At 43.8% G+C, this 19,013-nt stretch overlaps 1 long non-coding RNA gene across 1 annotated transcript; it reads left to right on the top strand.

Annotated features, from left to right (window-relative positions):
- Nucleotides 1–6,128: 6,128 nt before the first annotated feature.
- On the top strand, nt 6,129–13,801 carry LOC144130477 (uncharacterized). The gene is made up of 3 exons (XR_013314106.1): nt 6,129–6,401; nt 12,989–13,043; nt 13,588–13,801. It is a non-coding gene; the product is annotated as an uncharacterized LOC144130477 (long non-coding RNA).
- The last annotated feature ends 5,212 nt before the right edge of the window (nt 13,802–19,013 follow it).

Raw genomic sequence — 19,013 nt, 5'->3', positions numbered from 1 at the left:
TGTGATTGATTGGTTTACGTCGGATACCATGCATGTACAAGACTGACACCAGGAGGTACGATAAGAAGCATTCTTGACAGATGATATTAGTACCTTCGTACTTTTGTCAACGTGCAAGGGAAGGTTAAGACAAAGAGAAGATTCCCAGGCTCTCTTGAAGTAACGGATGGGTAAATTAACGGCAAGTTTACCCGGATGAATGAATGAAAAAAAAGACTCAGAACCAAGTAATTGCGTTCTTTTATTCAAGCTGACGGGCCTCGAAAGTATCATGCGGAATGCTCTCGCACCTCTTAGACAACCAGAGTAGTGGCTTCTGCAACAAAAATTTCCTGTCTCGCCGAAATATGTTCATTATGTCTATGTGGAAGTGTTTACCGTTGTTTCTGCTCTGTATTCTTGGCGAGCGCTTGCTTTTCAACACTTGCAGTATAAATCCCCCCCTCCCCCAGGCGAATTTACTCACTCTGAATCATATTACGCTTATATGGCTCATAAACACCGTTCTTTGTCGTGACGCTTCCTTCGCTACGCTTGCAAACAATCTTACTGTGAAGTCGAACCGGCACTGAATACCTTCACATCGTGCCTCTGTAATCTAGGTCTTGCCGTTTTGCCATACCAACCATCTTTCATTCCTAGTGAGAACAAAGCCAGCATACAAAATGCCCATCTTTTAACTTTACAAAGGACGGACCTCCGATTCTCTGCGTAGAAACGGTTTGGATCATTGCCTCTATTTTTTCATGCGTTTTGGAACCAGCACGCTTTGGTTACAGCCATTCTGAAATCTGCTCATTTTGCGCTTGGCCTCATATACCGCTTAGCATACCGCATACTGCACGTCAATGCTGCAGCTACGCTCAGGAAATTGGGAAAAATCCAATTCAATCCAAATAAATTATTCATGGCTCAGTGCACGCCGAAACTGACCTCTCCCGATTTACATCAATCCCCGTGCTTCTGGAGAACGCGCAACTTAAAGGAACTCTGAAATGATTTAGATGGACATTTTATAGTGCAAGAGATATGTAAAGGTGGTGTTTGTTGGTATTCAGGTAAAATTTGAACGCTCTGCAGAGAGTCTGTAACTTAGAAATAATTTAAAAAAAAACGGCTGCTCGCAGTAGCTCGCTACCAATAGGGTGACGCCTTACCACCGCGCGTCCCCTATCCCGATGTCGTCAGTGCGCAGTCTGGGCTAGCAAAAGCTCGCCCAGACTACATCGCGGCAAAATACATGCGCTCTCGAGAAAATTGCAGGCAAAAAAAACCTCTCCAGTGCGCGTGCAGGCAAAAAAAGCAGGGAAGGCTAAAAACCTCTACAGTATTACCAGTGTCAATGTACACCCGAAAGCCGGTTCACTCTCTTAAGTAACTACATTGAACTGGCTAACTGCATTGAAGCCGACATTCATCACTTACTGTGGGACTGCCCAGCTCTCAAGCCTACAAGGATCCGGCGCCTGAGGGTAGCGGGTCTTTCACATATATTGCCTGGTCGCAGGGACCATATCATCGCTCACTACTGGACTTCATAAAATCAGCTAACCTTTTTTCCATTACCTTAATCATTACTGCATCCTTCACACCTTCGCCCATTGATTCCCCGAGAAATAAATCTCGTTCATATATATATATATATATATATATATATATATATATATATATATATATATATATATATATATATATATATATATATATATATATATATATATATATATATATATATAACTAATTCCTGGTAACTAACTTTTTATCTATCACAGCCAGGCAACTGGTTGAAAGTATTGGTTTGTAACCAGTCGTTAGTAATAGCCATATCTGTTTTTAGAATTTCAGAAACAGCATTATCCGCGGCGCTGCGGTTCAAAAAAATTTGGCTACATTGTGCCAAAACACATTCTCTTTCGAAAAGCATGCAGGCAAAGAAACCTTTTCAGTGCACGTAACCGTAGTCAAACAAGCCAAATTTTGTCGAGCCACAGCGCCAAAGGTAACAGCGTTTTAGAAATTCTAAAAAATTGATATGGGCATTACTTACGGTAGGCTGCGCGCCTCACAATAGTCAACCCAAGCAGCACAGGTCATCGACCAAATATTGCAACAGGATGGTCCCATCCTGGTCCTTTGTAGGGCCAGCTTTGCCAATACAGTTCCAATGTTGGGCCAATTACTTGTGCTGCTTGGGAAGGAGCCTAACATTAATAGTAAAAAGTAAACTATCAAATATTAGTTAACCAACCTGCTAGTTAGCACATCTAAACTGTAGTCTCATGTACTGCACCGCTGACAATGCTATGCCCAAAAAAGCGGTCTTCTAACTCAAAAAGCCTATTTTTAAAATTTGTGTAAAGGCTTAGGTTAATTGGTTTGTTCATGGAAGGTTATGGCCAGGTATACTGCACTAGTGTGGCCAAATCCTGTTCTGGTGGAAGTGTAAAACAGCTGTATATTACCGGTACTCACCTACGGGACAGAAACTCGGAGGCTAACGAAAAGGGTTCAGCTTAAGTTAAGGACAGCGCAGCGAGCCATGGATAGGAAAATGTTAGGTTTAACGTTAAGAGACCAGAAGCGGGCAGAGTGCGTGAGGGAACAAACGCTGGTTAATGACATCCTAGTCGAAATCAAGGGGAAGAAATGGGCTTGGGCAGGGCATGTAATGCGAAGGCAAGATAACCGCTTGTCCTTAAGGGTAACGGATGTGGGTTCCAAGAGAAGCCAAGCGTAGCAGGGGACGGCAGAAGGTTAGGTGGGCGGATGAGATTAGGAAGTTTGCAGGCATAGGGTGGGCGCAGCTGGCAAAGGACAGGGTTAATTGGAGAGACATGGGAGAGGCCTTTGCCCTACAGTGGGTGTAGTCAGGCTGATGATGATGATGCTGATGAGGATGAAAGGCTTAAGTGAAACACTGTGTAAATGCTTCATTTTGAGACTTGCGGTGGCTTCCCGCGTGCTTTTTTTAAAACTCCAGTGGTTCAACCGGCCAGTAATACACAGATCGGTGTGGAATTAGAGTTGGCCCAGCCCAGTAAGCAATAAAACTGTCCAGGCAACAGCTGCACAGCGTGGAAAATCTTCGCTAGGCAGCAATTTCGTGGCACACGGCACGCTATAGAATTGCCCTTCGGGAACGGAGGTAACTGGCGCCCTGTTGTATGATTCTTAGCATTAAGTGTCCTGTGTAGCTTCACTGCGGTCATGCAGTGGATTCACATCGCAGTGCACTGCTAACTAAGCAATATGGACAGATTACCCCTAGAAACACAGCCAGCATTTTTTGTGAGTGGATAGGCGGCTGCACATATGAGAAAATCACACATGACATTTGCAGCACTCTTGCACGTTCAAAGTACCCGTGAAATATGGAAACAGTATGCCTTTTCAATGTCGCTTGTTCGCCAGAGCTATCCGGGCAGCCAGGGACCGAAAACAGGGTGAGCTAGGCGACGACCTATACGCCTGCGGAGACTGCGTGGAGGGCCGCAATCGCTCACAATCGAAAAGCACGTTCTGCGTGCCCCCCGATTCTACAAGACCGAGAGTTTACAGTTTACCGGCAGATCGGACGTCACCAGAACACCGTGAGTCGCTGTATAAGGGACGCCTCCGACGAGTTGTGCAGAAGTTATGGCTCGCTTTTCTCAAGACTGCGGCCGACCATGCTTATATTAAGGAACGTTTCCTTATTCCCGGCAGAATCAAGGACATCGTGCTATGTGTCGACGGCACCTACATTGGAAAAATGTTTTTCGAAGTCAAACCCAGACGTAATCAAATGTTCAAATAAATTATTTAGCGCGAGCCAGGAAATGTACAAGAGGAGCAACCATGTACATTCACTGAAAAGTTTGAAGGATGTCTAGACACGAAATAAAACAACACGATTCATCGCAGGGACCAAGCACTTTGAAATTTAAAAACGCTCCCCATTGAGCTGCAGTTAATGTTTCGGGTATTTAATCTTTAATTAGAAAAGAACTTGATCTCCGATGGCAAGTATAGGCTTAAATTAAATATTGCTTTGCTTAAGACATCTCAGCTTGCTAGCCTTGTTCTGCAAGTCATTTATTTTGTGATTGAGGTATATGCTGAGGCACAGTTTTTTTGTGAAATAAATTTGCGGTCCAAGAAAAGGCTGCACGAGTGTAGGAAGTTGGAAAACTGCTACGAAATGAGGTTGAAATGATTTGACTTCAGAGAAATTGCTCAAATGTCCTGTCATTGTGCGTGCCGTTCTTTTGCATAATGTAGAAACATAGGTCAGCATTACAGCTGAAATGTTTTAAAAATTTTCAAAAGCGAGCTAGCCCCCAGGAATCTACCACCAATCCCAGATTACAGAATGGGCTCCAGTACGAGGCTGTAAATAACCTTCAGTAACCGTATTTCTCTTGATGCAGTCTAAGAACTGTTCAAGTGCGCAAGACCTAACTACATGATCGTGCCCTCGATCTTGCCTCATGAGTGAAAAGAAGCGGCTAACGGGCGTATTCTGATATTTGGAATCGAGAGCGTGAAATTAACAAACGCATGCCCAATGTGCGGTGCTGGATCGTCGATTTTCCATCGATATTTTTATTTCGCACCGATGCAAGATACAAAAGCGGCAGTTGTTGACTAACTTCCACGCTCGAAACAGTCCGACATATGAAGATCACGCTGAGAAGGAACGCTCACGAGTTGATTTGTATGACGATCCCATCGGCAGCTGTGCCTTCCGCGTGTCACCTCATGCACATGGCCATGCTTTTCTCGCGTTGTCGCAGGCCTCCTCTGCGACGCGGCACCCCCTGCTGTGTCGCATCATTTATTGACTTACAATTGAGTTGCAAATGATCAGAAAATTTACTTGGAATAAAAAGGAGATAAGTGCTTCCCTCTGATCTGGCTTATTCCAGCACGACAGAGGAAAAGGTCGAAAAGCGGCTCCACTTAATGAGCGGAATCCTTTTATGAACTCGAAACAGATAAGACCGCATGCCTCATTACATATTAAGGACGAGGATAAAGTAGCTACTTCAAGCACAGCCGCTGCAGAAATGAAATGCCTTCACTAGGCGATGTCGGTTGAAAACAAAGATCTCGACAACTTAGAATTCAAATCGCGGCGCTAGTAACCCATCTCTTCATTGGCCCTTTTAAAGGTCGCGCTGGATGCGGGACTCCTCTTGATTTTTAATGCGTGTGGTGAAGAAAGAAGCGAAGTTCAAATCGTCACAGTCGCACGAAATCTAAACTAAGCTTGAGTCGCAACTGTGTATATAAAAGATGGGCGCTTATTTTAAAAGCTAGAAAAAGTGATTGAGAAAAATAAGGGTTTCGGTTTTTGTCCGCAAGATTTACTAAGGAATTATTTTGTGCTCTTGACTAAAACAACAGGCCGTTCCCGTAGGTGCAAAACCATCGGTTGCGAGACGTCTTCCTATTTAACTTTGAAAAGCAGTGAAGACTGACCAGCAACCGCGTTAAGGCAATATCGTCTTGGATACCGCTTGAGAGCATTAAATGGCATCAACTCTTTTGGTTTCAAACTGTCACCGCAGCACAGGGAATATAAAAGATTACATAAATCACCAGCTCACAAGTACTCTAAATTTAGGGAAGGTGTTAAGCACGTCACTGTCATTATAGCTGATTTTTTTTTGTTAATGACATCGACACAGCAACCAGATCTTGTATATGATTAAAATTTCGGAAGAGTTTTGGATTGCTTTCGAAACTTGTCAATGGCACAACAGAGTTGCTTCAAAAGTAATATTTTGTGAGTGGCTGGGTGTGGATGTATGAAATGCAGCTGCACTGTGGCGTATCTGTTCTCAGTCAATTAAAACTTTCCTGATCTGTTTGGAGCCCAGTATGGAATATGTACGAACATAGCAAATGGATAACAAAGGGGACCGAGATGAGCGCTGTATGCTGCGTTTCGAATAATGCTGTGTTATGATCAAATCGATTACAGTTGTCGTTGCCTATGTTTCGCGCGATTCTCTTTTAGTATTTTAGAGAAACAGAACAAGCGATGTTTTTTTTTCGTACATTACAATTCATTGAAATGGTCACTCTTCTTTATGTAGATCAATCTCGTTTATTTTACACAAGCTGTGCTGAGGTCTCACATCTCTCTCTAAGCGGAATTATTGAGCACGAGTGCAAGAATTTTGCGAAAGGCCTTCATTGAAAAATAAACTGCTAGATAAGATGAAAAGAGACTTTTTGTAACCTTAGCGAATGTATAAATTTCTATTTAAAAAATGCATCTTTAAATACAGCAGCTGAATGAGCTCATTGTTGTGTGAAATCTTTAGTTCGCTAGGAAACGCGTTGTTTATTCTCTCAATGAATCTACAAGGTATTCATTTGATGCTCTTGGCTGTGCTGTTTGTTCTCTCAGAGTAAGTACAACCTTTTCTAATCTTTACGCTAAGGACATGTTCTATATAAAAAAAATTAACAGTTTTCACACGAAAAGAGAGATGTCATGGTGTTTTAACGTAGCTAAATACGTTGGCTGTATTGATTGTTCTCAATGAGTAAGTGCAACTCTTTCTAATCTTAACGCTAAAGACTTGTTCTACATATAAAAAATTAAGTTTTCACACGAAAAGACAGATGCCATGGAGTTTTAACGTAGCTAAATACGTTGTCTGTATTGATTGTTCTCAATGAGTAAGCACAACTCTTTCTAATCTTAACGCTAAGGACATGTTCTACATATAAAAAATTAACAGTTTTCACACGAAAACACAGATGTCATGGCGTTTTAACGTAGCTAAGTACGTTGACTGTATTGATTGTTCTCAATGAGTAAGCACAACTCTTTCTAATCTTAACGCTAAGGACATGTTCTACATATAAAAAATTAACAGTTTTCACACGAAAAGACAGATGTCATGGAGTTTTAACGTAGCTAAATACATTGGCTATATTGATTGTTCTCAGTGAGTAAGTGCAATTTGTTCTGATCTTAACGCTAAGGACATGTTCTATACGAAAAATAAAAGTTTTCACACGAAAAGAAAAAGCTGTAGCGTTTTAAGGCAGCAAAACCGAGTAGACGCGCAAAAGCATGTGTTTAGCCTGGCTGGCTCATGGTTTTGCTTTGCTGGGTCGTCGGCACGTTTGGTGGCGATCTTAGACTCAGGTTAAGCTCTCCCTTAGCGAAAACTAATACGCTTGAAATATACTTCGGGATATTTATAATGTATTTTAAACATATTTTATATTCATGAAGGCACTAAATATATGCTGGAAATAGGTTCCTGAAATTTTATGCTTGGTACTCGAAATATATTCTTAAATTTTCCAAAAATACGTCACTTAAAGCATGCTTCGAGCGCGTTTAAAATACGTGAAAAATTATGAACGCGGTTTTAGCATCTTGTCAGTATATTAAAAGTGTACTTTTGTAAATACGAAATTAATGCATTCGAAGTATAGGCCACTTAAAGCATGTTTCGATCACCTTTCAAACACGTGAAAAAATATGGCTGCGGTTTGAGCATCCTGTCAGTATATTAAAGGTGTACTTTTGTAAATACGAAATTAATGCATTCGAAGTATACGTCACTTAAACCATGTTTCGAGCACCTTTCAAACACGTGAAAAAATATGGCTGCGGTTTTAGCACCTTGTCAGTATATTAAAGGTGTACTTTCGTAAATATAGAATTAATGCATTCGAAGTGTACGTCACTTAAAGCATGTTTCGAGCACGTTTCAAACAGGTGAAAAAATATGTATGGGGTTTGAGAATCTTGTCAATATATTAAATGTGTACTTTCGTAAATATGAAATTAATTCGTTTCAAGTATACTTCAGTTTTAACAAACGGGCAGTCCTTTAAAACATATTTGAAGCACACTTTTAGCTGCCGTAGAACAATCTAGTGCTCGAAATCACGTTTCAGAAATGTCCTTTGCATGTTGGCAATGTATTGAAAGTGTGCTTTCGCAAATACGACATAAATTTGTCCAAAGTACAATTCAATTCAAAAGAATGAGCTGTCCGCGTAAACGTATTTGCAGCACACTTCAAGCTGCCGTTGAACAGTTAGCGCTCGAAATCGCGTTTCAGGAAATGACATGTTGGCGATGCATTTAAAGTGTACTTTCGTAAATACGAAATTAATTCGTGCGTAGTATAATTCAACTCTAACAAATGGTAGTCCGCGTCAGAATATGTGCAGCACACTTCAAGCTGCCGTGTAACTACCTAGTGCTAGATATTACGTTTCCGGGAACAGTGAAAACTCTCTCTTTTCGTACATTCCTTTATGTTAACTTCTAGAAGAAAGGCAATCACCACTTATTTAAATTACGTGTGGACAGCGTGATAGCATTATACCGGCAATGGCGCCATGCGCGCCTCCGGGCCCGAACATGCCAGCGAAAAGGAACTCGGCTGGCGAGGTCGACCGGCTTCCATACACGCCCATATATTTGTTGGTTGACAGTTAGACTCCTGATCGATGCCTGACGCAAGTTACGACTAACAATTCGGTTCTAGATAGACCGCAGATTCGAACGCGACCATTCCGACGCTTGTGCGACAATTTGGGGGCCCACAGTCTTTGCGCAAAAAGCGCCTCACCGGGCAAGATAATGTGTCTCCTCTCAGGGGGGGGGTATATATAAGCCAAGCCAAAAATTAGGCTTGGAGTAGCTCCTGTTTGCTGACGCATTTTTGTCGGCATTTCCAGCGTGAGCGCACCTTTCCCGTTTAGTTCCCGTCACGTGATCTTCCATTAGCATAGACTTCTTGATGAAAATGCGATTTCTCTGGGATTGTCCGTCTCCTGATGCTTATAAACCTGTTCAGTCATTACTTCGGCTGTTGACAACATTGATCAGTATTATGCGGTGAATTTGACTGGCACACCTTAATTGTATATTTCAGTGCATATTTAATGTATATCTTTAGTAAACTTATAATGTATTTAACGTATACTTTTAGCATATGTAATGTATTAATTGTATATTCTAAATTTATTTAAATTGTATTTATACTATATTTTTAATGTATATAAGGTGTACTTTCACTATATTTTTAATGTATAATAAATATTCTAAGCGGAAAGAAAACACATTTTTGATGCATTTGTAAGAATGTTCAAAATAATACTCCTAGCATACTTAGAAACCATTCGTATGGCAATTTAGCATAGGGACAAAAAAATGCAAAATAAATACGAAATTAATAAATGTGTTCGAAATACATTTTTTAGCACACCCTTTTTTCGCTAAGGGCTGATCGAGGTTAAGCTTATCTGATCTGTTCGCACCGCAGATGGAAGTCGATGAAGGCGACGATGTGCAAAGCACGGAGCGAGAGTGTGCTGCAGTTTAACACGAACCGTGATCGGCTACGGCGGTAGCATAGTGCTCTCCTGCACAGGCCAGCGAAGCTGATCTGTTCGCACCGCCGCGGGTTCGAAACCCAGTCGCGGCATGATTGATTTTATTTCTGCATGGACTATCGTTATACTAAGACAACACAGGCGCTAGCTTCAACTGACTTCTCGAAAATACCACGCATTTAATAGGTGGCAATCTGTCCTTTTATCCTGTCGACCCTGTTTTTTTAGCTCTGCTACTATGTCCTCTCAATTTAAACACCAACTAGCCCAGCTTCTTGCCTTAAATTCAAGATCAAGCTTCACACACACACTTGGTGAGCCGGCTAGACCTCGTGAGGTAGTGCTTTGGCACTAAATACTCCGCACATCGAACTACTGCACGCATTTTGAATGTGCGCGATGCACGTCGAGTAGGTTTTGGTAAGCATTTAGCCCCAGTTTAAACGCGGGCGTACACGCACGATGTGCATGGATATAGTTACTCACTATGTTCACAGCTCGAACATTCAAGCTGGTGACTTCTGTTTACCTTCCGGCTTCAACAGGCACTAAAGTCTCCAGAATCGATATCTGGCGTCCACGGCTCCGGCTATTATTTTCTTAGTAATTATTGGGGCCGCATTAGAACAAATACAGACAACTGATAAAGCCACCCCTCGGTTTGGTATTTCATTGTAAAAAGAAAACCTGGCTGCACCAGCTCCCCAAGTGCACGTCCTTCGCAATGGGTCGCCGGTCACCAGCCCATGGAGGAAAGCGTGTTAGTTCATAGCCCGCCTCGTGACAAGACCCTAGCAACGCCGGAGAACTAAGACATGCGGACGAGCAGGCAGCACTTCGCAAGCACAGGAGAGATGCGCATAAATTTATGTCACGCTTGTTGCTACCTATTTCCCGCTCCCCGGCAGCTCAACCGCCGCAAAACTAATGCAGTCACCACCTATACTGAACCCAAGCGCCTGGGCTAGCTCCGTTGTTAGGTATGCGCGGCTTACTCTAATGGAACACGTCATACATACTGGTTCTGGTCACGCGTCACTAATCACCGTGATACCTCCCGCAACCTCCTCTCTCACTACGACTCTTATGAGTGAGGCGGGTTCCCGGAGCTAACGCAAAGAATCTCGGCAACATGGGCTGCTAGATACTTCGGCATCCAATTTTCTCCTGTTGCTCGCTTGTTTCCTCGCAGTAGCCGTTCTTGCTGGCATCGTTGGCTCACTAATTTGTTTGTGATACGACATCGCTCACTGCGCTGCATTATTGCAAGAAACAATGAGCGTTTCGAAAGTGCATAACGTGAGCGCAGAAATGGAAAATCCCCAAAGTGTGTTCCGTCGTGACAAATTTTTCGCAATGGGTTCGTTGTTGTGCGTATGGGCTGAGGCGATTTCTTTGCCATTTGAACGAGTTTAACGCATCGGTCGTTGTATATAATATGCTCTATTTTTTTCAGCCAACGATGGCTTTGGTTCCTTTTGCGCCATAAAACACAACAAACCAACCATATAATTTATTTTTCTCCCGCACTGCGAAGGACAAAAACCTTTAGAATTGAGTAGACGAAATATGTATTATTTCTTCAGAGTGTGACAAGGTTATCCAGTTGGCTAGGAAACGCCGACACATGCCAACAGATCCCATTCCATGCTTGTAGAAAGCCTCGTCCCCTTTTTATTATTTCGGTTGCATTGGTGCTCGCGTTTATCGTCAGAACACGTCACGAACCAAAGTAGAGTCAAAGTCGCGTAAGTATCACGATGAAGCCGTATAGACAGCGATGTCGCAGCACAGCTAAATTAACGGGGTAAATCTTATCACCGCAGCTACTGTGATGAAGCGTGCGAGAAGGGGAAGAAATCAGGAGCCAGAATTTGCGGATTTTCTCATGATCGTTTGTGCTGATTTAGAGAAAGTACCTCACCCTTTGAAGGGAGAACTGGCACACTACACTACACTACGTTCACTCTACCACAACGCCGCGACCTTCAGCCTGCACTTACGTACTATATTTATAATTTAGGAATAACCTAGAGGCCCCAGTAGTGGTTACATAGAGAAACAATGATTAAGGAGAAAATCACTAAAACATCAAATACAAAATCCAGAAAAAAATGCCCAGCTATTTGATTTAAAGAAAATACAGTACTCGTCAGCGTGCAAATTAGGTAGATAAATTTTAAACGATTGTGGCAAGACGATAACGTGGAACAACGACATAATGAATAGACCTGCAAACATTATAAGGAAAAAGAAATTTGACCAAAATTTTGTCTAAGAAACTTATACTAAGAAACAGTATCATATAAGCTGGAGAGTAACGCCTTTTAAAACTTTTGTGAAGAAAATGTCTTCAACATTTTTGCTCTTAGCTTAATCCAGTCATGAACATAGGAAGTTTAATGAACTCTTCCTAATTCGTTTCCACCATCTTGCGTTTGTTTGTTCCCTCACCTTCTGGCCGACTTACGCGGAATGGGGGACAATATTAAAATTATAACCATTCGTTCCGGAATCTAAATTTTTAGCCGTTATTAAAGGTGAACTGAAGAGGCATTAGAATTTGATGAGTTAAAAAGCGCCGAATGTGTGAAACATGCAGGTAAAGCCTGCGAAATCGTTTTGCCATAGCATTTGAAATGGCGATTCATCACAGAATAAAGCGACGTTGGCGTTTAGGCTTCTCTGCAGCGACGAGCAGAGGCCTCATTAATGACGTCACATACGACAGCACTACTTTTCCAGTGAATAAGCAGTTGTTTCAGTTGTTTCAATAAAACCAACGCCATTAAAGGTGAACCTCACAAAGCATTGTTTCGCGGTATCGGACGACGCACAGCAGCATGCACGCGAAGGCAGCGGACATCTGAAGTTCCCTCAGTAATGACGTCACAGGGTTTCCTCGCACTTCCCTAACGCAGTGAGGAGAAGACTGAACATCGTCGCGGTTTTAATCGACGATTACGTTACCATTGTAAATGCTAGTGTAAAAATACTTTGCACGCTTTACCTAAAAGCTCCGCAGATTAGAATTCTTGAATAACCTGGAAACCATTTCAGCTCCCCTTTAATCCATAGCTCGAACATACGTTAAACTAATCCTACTTTTGTGCTAATGTGCCACCTCCTTTAGCTATATGGAACGCAAATAGCGATCGAATATGCAAGCCATTGGCAAGGAAGACAATTTTCGCTGTATTGCAATAACTCTCGTAGACAAATTTCAGTGCGAGAACTTCCAATGGGTAAACCCCGAAGAACATCTTGCGATGTATGTGGGTTTGTGCCAAATAGATAAAGAAATAAATATTGCCGCGACTGAGTTTCGAACTCGCGACGGCGCGAACAGATGACCTTCGCTGGTCACCGCACGAGAGCGCTATGCTATCGCCGTAGCCGATCACGCCTGGTGTTGAACCACAGCACACTCTCACGCTGTGCATTACATTGCACGCGCTTGTATTCGTCAACTAAAACTACTACAGAACTAATATCGTCGCCCGACGTGCCGACGACCTAGCAAAGTACAATCATTAGCCAATCAGCTAAACACATGCTTTCGCACTTCTACTCGGTATAACTACGTTAAAACGCTGTAACTTTTTTTTTCTCTTGTATTGCATAGGGCAGGATATCCTCCAGGGCTCGGACCTATGCCAATCCTTGAGTGTCCCAGGAGGGTATGCGCGGTGTTCTTCCTCCCATTTGCTCACAGTAGTTCATAGCATTATTAATGCTATTATGCCGCACCTCGCGAGGAGGAACATTATGCGTGCTAATGCACTTGGAAGAACATTTTAGGCACACCTTTCAACGGAAGAAGCTAGATACTGCGTAGAACTAGGACCCGGAGACGGCACCGCTTGCACTTTGCTCGGATAATGTGTCCCCAGAAAATACTGCGTTCGGACGCAGGAAACATACCACTTACCAACTCACCACGGAGTATTTCGTGCACATCGTTTGATGCAGGTTAGTAGCTCGCAGGTTAGCCGCAATTGCAGCCTATCGCAAAAGCGAAGAACACGACACGTTGTGCGTGCACGCAGGGATACTTGACGATACCTCGTTCCTGCACTTCGAGAAAAATTCACCATGGCATGAGAACTGAGAATACTGTTGACGCAGGCAATGTTGATAATTCACTACAGAGAGCTTATTACAGTAAATGTAGAATAGTAATTTAACTCTTTACTTCACAGTAACCTGTCTTTATATTTTCAGTGTCACGCACGGGACTACGGAAAACCATGTCACCTGGGATGCATATGCCGAAGACGCCGACATATCTATCCCCACCTTGTGTTTTGCGTCCTAGACGTATACCCTATTCCTGTGGGTTTCGAATAGTGGCGTGGATTTTGTGCGAGGTAATGCCAGAGATGCTGCTTCTCGAAGTGTTTCGTAAAAAATAAAAGGACAATTAGAACGGTCATAACGTTATTTATTTATCTTATTAAAGCAATAAAGTGTGTCAATAAATCATTTTAAGTTACATCGTAGCGGAAGGTCATTGTCTATAACCGCAGTGGGAACAATGCGATTTCAAATTAAATACATTGACAAAAAAATGCGGCTTATAAAATTACTCTCAGAACCTTTCAAAAGTGAAGTTAAAGTATAAACGGCGCTTAAAATTGTAACTGTATTTGTAGACTTGAAATTTTTTTCCAATAATCAAGGGCTGTTTAAAATATATGCGTTAATTTCTGTTACCCTGTTATCTTACATCGATCCGATCCACTGCAATTAATCTCTCTTCTACACGTGTTTGCTTTCGTTTTACCGTATCGCCTTGTCTATCTCTACAGCATCCCCCGTTACTTTATCCCTTTTCTTCAAAAAGCGGGATCACATGTATTCTTCTGTTAAGCTCTGATTGAACGCCAGCTGTTCTAGAGCGCCATCATCTGGCTGTTGAAAATGCATGAGTGACTCATATATTACTCGCCGCGGTGGCTCAGTGGTTAGTGCGCTCGGCTACTGATCCGGAGTACCAGGGTTCGAACCCGACCGCAGCGGCAGCGTATCGATGGAGGCGAAACACAAAGGCTCCCGTGTGCTGTGCGATGTCAGTGCACGTGAAAGATCCCCAGGTGGTCGAAATTATTACGGAGCCGTCCACTACGGCACCTCTTCCTTCCTTTCTTCGCTCAGTACCTCCTTTATCCCATACCTCACGGCGCGGTTCAGGTGTCCGCCGATATATGAGACAAATACTGCGCCATTTCCTCTCCCCCCCCCCAGAAAAAACAACAACAACCAAAACCATATATTAGTGTGCTTCTAAAGCGGCTCTCATTTAATCGAAATTTTATTATTACTATTACATTCCATGAGTTCCCTAGAATACGCCGTCACCATTCGAGCAGGCACCTCTCAACATTTTCTCCCATCTCTTCCTTTCCTAATCATTCCTCGCGAGAAACTTGCTCTTCGAAATATCCACCTTGACCAGATCGCATATCGTATTCGGCCCAAGCGGCCAATATCTCGACGTGGTATTCACCTCAATTCATCTGAATAGCGTTCACTCGGACGAGGAGTGAGTTGCGTGCAACTCACACCCTGTAAGCATAACTACTGCAATATAGCAGTCCAGCGTGGGCCTGGTGCTGACAACCGCCGAAGAGGAAACCGCTCTGTGCGACAATATGTCCGCTCTTACCCATCTTGCCAACGCCGGAAGACACCGCCTCGCCTTCCCACCTCACCCATGCAGCCATTCCCCTGCCCTGCCTGCCAATTCGACCACGTTGGGATCGATCTTTTTGCGGTATCCTTCCACCGACTTCTGACGGCCATCGTTATGTCATCGTCGTTATCAGCCCCCTCACCCGTTATGCGGAAACTGTGCCGTTGCCATCAGCCTCCGCGAGTGATGTTGCACCTTTCATTCTTTATCACCTCATCATCCAACATGGCGCGCCCACACAGCTTCTTAGACACCGCGGCCGCGTCTTTCTTTCGGAACTCGTTGAGACAGTCCTCAAGGAATGTCAAATTATTCATCACACTACCTCTGCTTACTATGCCCAAATTAAAGGCTTAGATGAGCGTTTTGATCACACTCTGAAAGACATGCTCGCTAAGTAAGTGAACCGCCACTATTCTGTTTGGGACAAAATCTTTCTCTTTGTCACATACGCGCACAAAACCGCTGTGTAAGCTACCACTGGGTTCTCGCACTTTTTCTTTCTCTATAGTCTGGACCCCACGTGTACCATGGACAGCACCCTCCTTTATCGTCCTGATGCTTCCGAGTCCATGCCGCTTTCCCAGGCTGCTCACTACGCCGAAGAGGGCCCCCAACTATCCTGTTAATTGACCACAGAAACATGGCAGCGCCAGCAACTCAGCCGAGACAGCTTCACTACGGCGCCCTCCTACCCTCTAGACTCGTTCGTGTGGCTCTGATCCCCTTCCTCAACCCCGGCCTCTGCACGGAACTTCTATCCCGCTGTAATGGTCCCTAGCGCGTCATGGAGCAAACTTGGCCGGTCAACTTCTTCATCGAGCCGATCGCCTCCTCACCGGATCTGCGTCGTCGTGGGCTTCGAACTGTCCATGGCACCCGCTTAAAGCCTTACTACGACCCACAGGTTGTGTGCTCGCCTTGAGTCGCCAGTATGGCGCCTTTGTCGGCGGAGGGTGGTTGTAATATAGCAGGCCAGCGCGGGCCCAGTGCAGGCAACAGCCGAAGAAGAAAAAGACGGTTGTGACTGATGCGCGGGATATGCCTAGGTTTCGCCTTTTAACAGTTCAAACATTTTTAAAATTGTGCGACTCACCTCTTCACGCTTCCAGTATAATATTTCTTAGTCAACCTTCCGCCTTTTTTAGTGCGGCCTGGTCTCGATTTCATACCCCGCAGATATGTTACGTGCAGTCCCTCCTTGATCGCATAAATATTCATTTCACAGATGTCCGCCAAATATATAACAACTCCTCATCTGGCCAGATTGAATTCGATGACATTTTCCCATCGAATGCAAAGCTGCAGCCCTTCCCGCTTCTTCAGGGTCTATTGCAGGACCACCTACGGTCCTATCCCTCTGATGTTCTTATTGTTACCGATGCCTCGCAGGATCGCGAAAAGGCAGGTGTGGGAATTTTTTCGCCTTCATTGGATTAGTCTTTTTCTCTCCGTCTACCTGACTTCACTCCAATTTTTCTGGCTGAATTATTAGCAGTAATCTTAGCCTTACAAAAATTAGAAACTACCGTTTCCCCGGTCGTGGTTATGACAGACTCTCTGTCCATTTGCTCTTCCTTATCCTCTCCCACTGACTCTCGGCCATTACGCCTCTTTAAGTTCCTGATTTTGCTCCATCTAAATTCAGTAAGGTTGCTTTGGGTACCAGGTCACATGGGCTTTCACTTAAATGAGGTTGCAGATTCCTTAGCAAGAGCCTCTCTCAGCGGCCCAATTGTTGCTGTCCTGCCATCGTGTGCATATACAGCTGCGGTGAGGTTTCGCAGCTACACAATACTTCAGGAATTTGCTGCCTCGGCTCTTACATCATCTCCCGAATATCAGCATCTTCTGCATCCTTGGAGTAGCAAAGACTGGCGCTCACGCAGACTAGAGGTCACTTTCACGCGCTTGCTTTGCCGGGTTCCCCTTCTAAATTTCTACCTTCACAGATCTGGCCTGGCAGCTTCCCCACTGTGCCCTTTTTGTGCCGAACCTGAGACAATAGATCACTTCCTGCTGTTCTGCCGCCGCTTTTCTCATTTGAGGAAGCGTCTTTTGCAAATTCCATTTCGTCAACTGGGCTTGCCTGTGTCTTCCGCGGTTGTTCTTTCCATTGGCGCTTCTTTGCTTGGACGAAGCGACAGGAGTGTGCGCTCTGCTGCGCAAACTTTTCTTCAAGAAACGCAGCGACTCCCATTCTAATTTCTTTTTCCCGCTCTCAGTCAGTATGACATTTCAACATTACAGGCATTGTATACTATTATGCACATTAAGCCATTGTCCCGTCTTCGATCTCCAAGTTAACTGGACCCCTTTCCTTCCCTCTTCGAATCTATCAGACTACATACTATTACCACTCCTTTTCCCGTCAAAACTTTCCTGTATCTTGTAATTAACCGCCTGTGTCTTGGCCACTCCCCCGTAGTGGGTATGTGCCAGCAACGTCTGAGGCCTTCCTTCCTACATGCCTGCTGAACCACCTTTTGAACTAACTCGACGTCGCGCTGACGGCGCCTTGATCGCTGTCTTGCCGCTGCCTTTTGATGTTCACCCACAGCTCCCTAGCCTTCACAACTCCCTAGCCACAACCCTCTAGCCCCAAGGATACATGCATCTTTGGCACTCTCTTTCGAAACATTTTATGTATCAGTATTAGATATATGGCTAGCTAAAAATGGAAGTATCGGAGTATCGGTTACTAAAATACTCTTTAGTGTATCCTGTATTTAAATGATACTCGATACTCAAAAAAGAAGTGTGCCGTAGATTTTGAGGCTGCTGTGAGTAAGACTTAGGGCTGGCGGCGCTCGCTCAGGGGGTAAACGCCTGAATAAAGGGAAAATTTAGGAAGAGGTGATACCAGTGCAGTTGGCCCGGCCACTCGTCATTCTTCATACATTAGCTGTTTGGCAGATAGGCGATACATTTGCTGCGCTTCTGCACACAGTGACAGAAGGGATGAGGAGGCAGGCTCACCGTTATGGTAGAAACAACACTCTTCACCGATGGAGGGAAATTGTAGAGGCCCGTGTACTGTGCGATGTCAATGCACGTTAAAAAAACCCAGGTGCTCGAAATTTTCGGAGCCATTCACTACGGCGTCCCTCATAGCCTGAGTCACTTTGGGGACGTTATACCCCCCCCCCCCTCCCAACCATATTCCATAAACCATAAAACAAATCTTTTTCAAGTTGTGTGGTTGTGAACAAAAGTGAAAAACATGCGCCTTCATGCTTAGGATTTATTTTACATGGCATTTGTTGTTTACTTTGTAAGCACAAAAAGTCACGCACTATTCCGCACGCGGAAAAATGGGGTCATCAGCGCTGGCAGCGCCAAATGCACCAGCGGACACATTCTTTTTGTCTGGAGGAGCAACGCTACAACAAACAGTTTTCAGCAGTGCTAGTGAAACCTGAATTTCTTAGCCATATCTCGAGGATACTAGAGTCGACGAGGATAATTGCTTCCATTTTAAGCGTTGAAAAACAGCATCTGAATAAAATACAACGGAGAAACGTGCTCACGTGCTCCTATATAGAAGTTTTATTCATCTGCTTCGCATGCAGCCCGGCTGCATCGTGGGGCTCCTTGGACCGGTAAAGTGAGGAAATGGTTTTCCTAACCACCGTTAAGTAAAAAAATGTAAACATAGACATGCCAGATCTGTTTTGCCTAATAACAACTTTAGCCGTTTTATTCTTTGTTCTTTTCGTGCTATCCTTTGAGGAAGAATGTTCAACTTCGAACGCCTGTTAAACATTGTGCTAAGGAAACAACTGTATGACTTTCCCAAGCGCACAGAGCTTGCACCGTTTAGCACAAGGTAAAGGCAAAGGGAATTGGTAAATACTGGAGTAACAAAGGAAGAGCATCAGAAACAGCTTCAAGTATATTCGTATGTAGTTAAGTGCTCAGAGACAGGTTCGCATGAAGAACATTGGAATAAAAA

Source organism: Amblyomma americanum, chromosome 4 (genome assembly GCF_052857255.1).
Source record: "Amblyomma americanum isolate KBUSLIRL-KWMA chromosome 4, ASM5285725v1, whole genome shotgun sequence".
Classification (NCBI taxonomy): domain Eukaryota; kingdom Metazoa; phylum Arthropoda; class Arachnida; order Ixodida; family Ixodidae; genus Amblyomma; species Amblyomma americanum.
The sequence above is the reverse complement of the archived record's forward strand: the minus strand, read 5'-3'. Positions and strand labels throughout refer to the sequence as shown.